Raw genomic sequence first — 7,089 nt, 5'->3', positions numbered from 1 at the left:
CATACTTGCCTGCCTGCTGAACTCCTATTTATCTCACAAATCCCAGTTTCTCTGTGACCCTTTTTGTGCTTTTCTGAACACAGAACATCCCTCTATTACAGAAAATATCTATGAAGTAATTATTTGTTGCGTATCCACTGCCCTTAATAGGGTATGAGTTTCATGAAGGTAGGATTCATAACTTATATATCACCATGCCCTTGTACAGGTATATGTACAAGGGTCTTCTAAGATTCCCAAGGCCCCCAAGCTTCCCACCTTCCTGGTATACACACCTCCTTGAATGTGAATGGGACCTGTGAATATGAAGGGTGTTGCTCCCCTGACTAGGTTACATTATATGATTAAGGAAAGGGATTTTGCAGATATACTGAAGTTTCCAAATCAGTCGATTTAGAATTAACCTAAATGGAGGTTATCCTGGTGGGCCTGTCTTAATCAGGTGAAAGACCTTTAAACCAGCCTAGACTTTCCCAAAGGAAAAGATTCCCCTTCTGGATTCGAAGAAGTCAACATCCATGTTTTAAGAACAAGGACCCACACAACAAGGACCTGAAGTGGCCTCTGTGAGTTGAGAGCAGTTCATGACCGACAACTATCAAGAATATGGGGAGCTCTGCTATGTAGCCACAAGGAAGTGAATTCTGCCAACAAGTCAAATGAACTTGGAAGTAGATGGTTCCTTAGTCAAGCCTCCGGATGGGAATGTAGCCTGACTGACACCTTAATTGCAACCTTATGAGAGCCTGAGCAGAGACCCAGTTTAGCCATGCGCAGACTCCTGACCCATGGAAACTATGAGATAGTAAATGTATGTTGTTTTAAGCCACTAAAGTTGTGGTAATTTGTTATGCAACAATAGAAAACTAATACAGTAGGCATTTCTTAAATGTTTGTTGAATTTAATCAGGGAAATAGAATAGTTCAAGTGAATCTTTGCTGAAGTTTTGGCCAATTTTAAGAACGTAGACATTGTAAAGAATTGCTGTCTTCTGATGAGTCTTCTACCCGTCCAATCAACTTCACACACTTCCAGGGTTTCCATAAATATCAGCTTCTGATTGTCTGGAAATAGGAAGTGAGATTCTCTCCAGCCGTCTTTCGGCATTCTTGGGAGATAGATTGACTAAAAATTGATGTTGAAATGAGACCACCATCATTTTTCAGTCTGCTCACTATGTACAGAGCTCAGGATGATTAGAAAATGTAAAACACATGTGAATGGCTCAAACCCCTTTAGTTAAATCACATTTACATAGATCAGTTTTCCCGAAGGACACAAGTTAGCTGAACTTAAGCAATTAAAAAAAAAACAAACCCCAAACTAGAACCTTTTGCTAAAGCCAAAAAACATGGATGAGTTAAAGCATATCAGATGTAATGGTTTGTTTTGAGAAGTGTTTGGTTGGTTGTCTATATGTGTGTGTGTGTGTTTAAGGCAGATAGAAAAACAGAACTTGCAAGATCTTTGGCTGCCAAGGTAGAAACCCAGTATATGGGGTTTAGTTCCACCAAAGTAGTTGATACCATCAGGATCACCGGTGACCCAGGTCAGGGACGTGCTTCTGGCTCTCCATTACATTCCAGAGCCACTGTAGGGGCCGTGGCAGCAGAGGGACTGTGAATGTGGCTGAAAACAAAATTGGACCCAACCCTGGCCTTGGTGTTCCAACCAGAGCAAGTTTCTAGGATCTTGATGTACTACCTCGGGGGCCTCTCCTTGCTTTTCTGCCTTGTGGAGAATAAGAATAAACTTTTTGGTCCTAGAACCTCTTCCTTCCTATTGACATTTTCCATTCTACTTGCCCTTAGCTAAATGTAGCTTCCTATTTCTAAGAAAAGAGCCTGAAGGAGCCTTTTGAAGGCCTCACAGACAGTCTCAGAAGGCTTCATGGGCAGCAAACAACTCCCAGCAAACTACAAGTTGATGAGTTAAGTGTAAACGGATCAGACACATATGGATTACATTTTTGGGGAAATACACATGGGCTTACAATGTAAAGCGGGGCAGTGGGGGTGGGGTTGGGGTGGAGAAGAGAATGCTTGGAAAAATGTGGTTTGGGTCTTGCCAATTGTAAAATGTTAGAAACAAATAATTTGAGATGTTTTGCCCAACCTAGAGCGCGTCTGGATTCACCCTTTCCTTCTATTTACGTGCCATTTTCAGACTTGACGTGCATGCCAGTGCTGGTTTGGGTCATGGGTGGATTTTTTTGAATGCAGTTCTTTTGAAAGATGATTGCATGTGTAGCTTCTGAGTGTGCAGGATGGAGTGGTGTTGGGAAGAGATGGGCATTTAGACATATCTTCCCGCCTCTGGGCCTAACTGTCCTAAGCCCCTCTGGTATATTCTACTTGGAGGTTCCCAGTCCAGGCTGTGCTAGTGGGGAAATGTGGCAGCATGAGAAAGTTACTCAACCTCAGTCTCCCCACCTGTAAAGTGGGGAGAATATTACCTACCCCAGGGCACGTGGGGACTGAGATGCTGTATAGTGTGGTGTTAGGAGTGTGAACTCTGGAGGAATATTCCTGGGATACCATCGCAGCTCTGACAATTGTGTGAACTTGGGCAACTTCTTCGGCCTCTCTGTACCTCAGTTTCTGTTCACCTGTATGATGGGGAAAATGTTAACACCCACCACATAGACTTGCTTTAAGCATTAAAAGAGTTATTCCACGTAAAGAACTTCGCATGGTGCTGGGCACATGATAAGTGTTTGGCAAATGTTAACAATTGCTATTGTTGCTTATAAATGCTCTTGTTACATTAAGCCTTGGACATGGTAGAAAATAAGTCAAGTTCACCTTGAGGCTGAGGACAAGGACAATTACAAGGATAAGCACCTTACTCTAGCTGCAAGGGTCTTCTCCGGATTATGTTCCTTTTCTTACTGCTTCAGTTTATAGATTAATTCTCTAGTTCTTCCACCCCAGAATAAGAAGCAGGTAAATTTTCCATCAAAACTTAGGCTCATCTTTTTCTCCATTCTAGGGAGGATCCTTTTCTCTCCTCTGCTTTACCACCATCTAGCATCCAGAGTCACCTAATTCAAGAGCCCAACTAAGTCATCCCAGAGTGTGAGGTAACTCCCGGGGCACAGATGGAAGGAAGTCATGAGCTTAGTGTTGTTCTGGTTTAATGCATTGCTTCTCAATCCTTTTCACACTTCAGGATGAACTGGGGAGCGTTAAAGAGATAATAGAGGTTTTGAGTGTGGAGCTTGGGGATTAATACATTTAAAACTCTCCAGATGCTTCTAATGTGCAGTGAGGGCTAAGAGCCACTCTGGCTTAAGCATGAAGAGTGGTCATTGTGGGTGCTTCCCCTGGTCATTTCTTTTTCTTTCTTTTTTTTTTTTTAATTTTTTAATGTATTTATTTTGAGACAGAGAGAGACAGAGCATGAGCAGGGGAGGGTCAGAGAGAGAGGGAGACACAGAATTCAAAGCAAGCTCCAGGCTCTGAGCTGTCAGCACAAAGCCCGATGCGGGGCTCGAACTCACAGACCATGAGACCACGACCTGAGCCGAAGTCAGACGCTTAAACCGACTGAGCCACCCAGGCGCCCCTCCCCTGGTCATTTCTGACCCTCGCCTCTTTTAACTCATTGGCCTGTCCTTGGAAGGCCAAATGGGATTTCTGTCCTCCTGATCTCTGACCTTCACTCAGTGGGCAAGCTTTCCTCTGGGGCTCTGAACTTGAGGTCTACAGAAGCAAGGCCACTTTGTCTCTGAACCCCGGGCAGGTTTTGGGTCAGTGCTGCCACCCAGGTGGTTGGCATCCCCACTCCCACCCCAGCGCGTCTCTGGGGGTCTTGTCTGAATCCATGCCTTCTTTTTCTGCTAACAAAGAGTGGTGGTGATGGTGATGGTGGTAGCAGTGACGGTCATTTGGGGGTGGTGGAGGTGATGGTGACCATATGGTGGTGATGATGGTTTGGTGGTGATAAAAGTTCAGTCAAGAAAGCAGAAGCTTGGAGGAAGTATCGATGTTCTGTTCAGAGGAACCACATGGTGAGCCAAACAGAAGTATCTTTGTTTGCATTTGCTGAGGCAATGGCAATAGCTGGTTGGATCAGTTAGCATTTGGTGAGGAAAGCAGAGCTACTCTGGGTGACATGGAATAAGGGATTTATTATAGAGATTAGACTTCCTCAATGTGGAAGCCAGTGGAAAAGTCTATGCAAGGCTGTTGCCTCTGTGTCTGATGTTGGGCCTAAAGTTTCTACAGGTCAGCAGGGCCTGCACGTGGGATGGAAAGTTGGATATGAAGTGGGGGAGAGCAAGAACAGACTGGAACCTGCCTCTGACTCTCACCGCCTCCAATCTTGATAACACAGGTGACCTGCAGGACAAGTGGGTGCCCATCACTGCAGAGCCACACATGCACCTGGACCAGGAACCAGAGAAGCTGGAGGAGACCCAGTGGGTAGTGGAGATGCTGTGGGCCCAGCCAGTGTCCACAGCACCCAGGTGAGCCACAGGTCTGAGACAGCGTGTGTGGGCTCCTGCTATGCCTGGTGCCCTAATCAGACCTCCCGAGTGGGGTGGTTACTGCTTCACCCTGCCTTCCAAATCTCATGCAGATTTCTCTTGTTGCCAGCCTGAATTCAGAGCCATACAGGGAAAGAACTCTGGGACATTGTTTAGTTCTTGTGACATGGGACACGGTCACCATGGTGGGGGCCTCACGTAGCTCAGGTGGAGTAAAAGCTTCATCGCCCAGAATGGCCTGTGCATGACACTCACCTTTAACATTTCAAGTGGGGAGAGGCAAGGGTAACCAGACCTGAGCCAAGGGGCAGCTGAAGACTGGACACCAGAGCCCTTTATACTCTCAGGTCAAGGAATAGCCTGGCCATTTCATCTCATCCTCAGAAGCTGGAGTCTTTGGCATCCCCTCTACCCCCTAAGCACTGAAGGCTCACGTCTCGTCCACTAATCCTTGACTTTGCACAGGGGCTGGGTAAGGCTGAAGACACCTGTCCCTCTTTGGGATTCTGGTGTGCCTCTGACCTCGCCCTGGTGTCTCTTTGAATGGCTCTTTTCTTGGTATTGACCCTACTCTCTACTTCTGACGCCTATTCCTGCTAAATCCTCTAGCTGGACCTATAGGTCTTTTTGGTGGCCAAATCCTCAGATGGTGGGCAATCCCTTTGGTGGCTCTAAAGTGCTCAGGAGTTACAGCCCTGGGAAAGCTTCTACCCTCTTCCTAATACTGGCTTCTGAAGGCTTCATTTACCAACCAATATAATTATCATATAGTTTCTATTCTTGAATTTGAGAATTGCCTTCACCAAAGATGCATTTAGAATTTAACTCAGCCATGTGCTCTCTTATTGTGTCCATCATTGCTCTAACCCATGTGAAATCATGGATGGGTAGCCAGGAATGGAAGCAGCTGGTTTTGAGTTTTGTACTGTGAAATGAGTAGTTTGGGATTTGGTAGTCAGAACTGTATTCGCCCCTCCCTCTTTTTCTCATTTGCTATGCTACCTTGTTTGTGAACATTTTCTCCACCTGCAAGCAATTTACACAAATCGTAAACTATGTAACTGTTGTCATCTCTGTAGCTATGACTTGAGACTGGAAAATGACCAGTTGTCATCAGATTTGAAAACTCCTAGAAAAGGTCCTCTCACTTGTGGTCTCATGCCTGATACTTCTCAGATGGTAGACAAGTTGTTAGAATTGTTTGCACCTCAGTTTTCTTGTCTCTAAAGTGAGTGGGTTTGCCTTGCATTTCATGCCATGTTCTTTGAAGTCCCCGGCATTGCCAGAGGACTCATTGGGACATTGGAGTTGGGGAACAGGATGGGGTCTAGGCTCCCTTCATCCCTCACTCAACTAGCAAAGAATCACCTATGTCTATTTTATATATTTGGTTTCTGTGATAGATTGGATTATTGGTCAGCTAACAATCACTCCCTGCCCTGTCTTCCTTACAGCAGACTGTACTCTCCTGTCCTACTGACTTTGGGTTTGGCCATGAGATTTACCCTGACCAATGGAATATGAGAGGATGTGACATAGGTAGAGGTTTTAAATGTACTTGCAGGATTTGTCTTGCCTCTTGTGCTCTTTCATTTACTAGGAGAATGTGCCCACAGGTAGTCACAGTAGAAAGAGAGAGTTGTGCAGCAGACCCAAACCTGACCATAGCCTGAGTCCCACCTACACTCGTTTATTATCCTCAATCTGCAATCTGTAAGCATGAGAATAAATGTTGTTAAAAGCATTTTGTTTTGGGGAGTGGTTTGTTACACAGCATTATTATAGTCATAGCTAGCATAGCTTACAAATAAGTTTTAATAAATAATCATATCTTTTGGTTTAAAAGAAGTTTGAATAGCTCTGGCTTTGCTGATTTTTCAGCTCTCCCACCCAGTTCTAACATCCTAAGTTTCTGTCTCTGTATGTATCTAGGAAAGAGAGAGAGGGATAAAGAGTTTTAGAAACAAAAAACTTAAGGAAAGGAAGAAAAGATAAGAGAAAGTAGAAGATTTTCTTTTTGGGGGAAGGGACGCTTATCAGGGAGCAGGGAGCAGAGATGGACAGATCCATAGTTAAAGTGTGTTTTATTTCTTTGAATCATCAAGTAAGCAGATTTCACCCCTGGTATTATTTTGCACTGTTACATTATTTTGTCCATTTCTGTATTCCATTTGCACAACCTCTGAAATTCCAGGAAGAAGGTAAAAGAATAACATTGTACATAGCCGTGGGTTGTGCTGTGTTTATTTCATCATGGACCGTTCACTTGGGCTTAACCTCAAACTGACCTTTCTGACTCCAGAGAAGACAGCAAAGCTTTGTCAACAGATTCAAAATCATACTCTAAAGGAACAGAAATAGCTCACTTCCTCGGCTAGAGATGTTTTCCATTCTCACTTTTCGTGTCTGTGGTCATAGGGAGATCATTTTTAGGAATTCCTAGACAACTTTATTACTGAAGTGCATGCATAGATACCCTGGGGTCTTAGACAACTGGCACCCCACCCTAAACCCTGAATGTATTAGCAGCAGGTTGGAGGGAGGATGAAAGTCTTAGGCTATTTTCAAGCCTATTTTGCTCCAGCGCTTTTCAACA

Source organism: Panthera uncia, assembly GCF_023721935.1.
Source record: "Panthera uncia isolate 11264 chromosome A1 unlocalized genomic scaffold, Puncia_PCG_1.0 HiC_scaffold_17, whole genome shotgun sequence".
NCBI lineage: Eukaryota > Metazoa > Chordata > Mammalia > Carnivora > Felidae > Panthera > Panthera uncia.
This window is presented reverse-complemented; position numbering follows the sequence as displayed.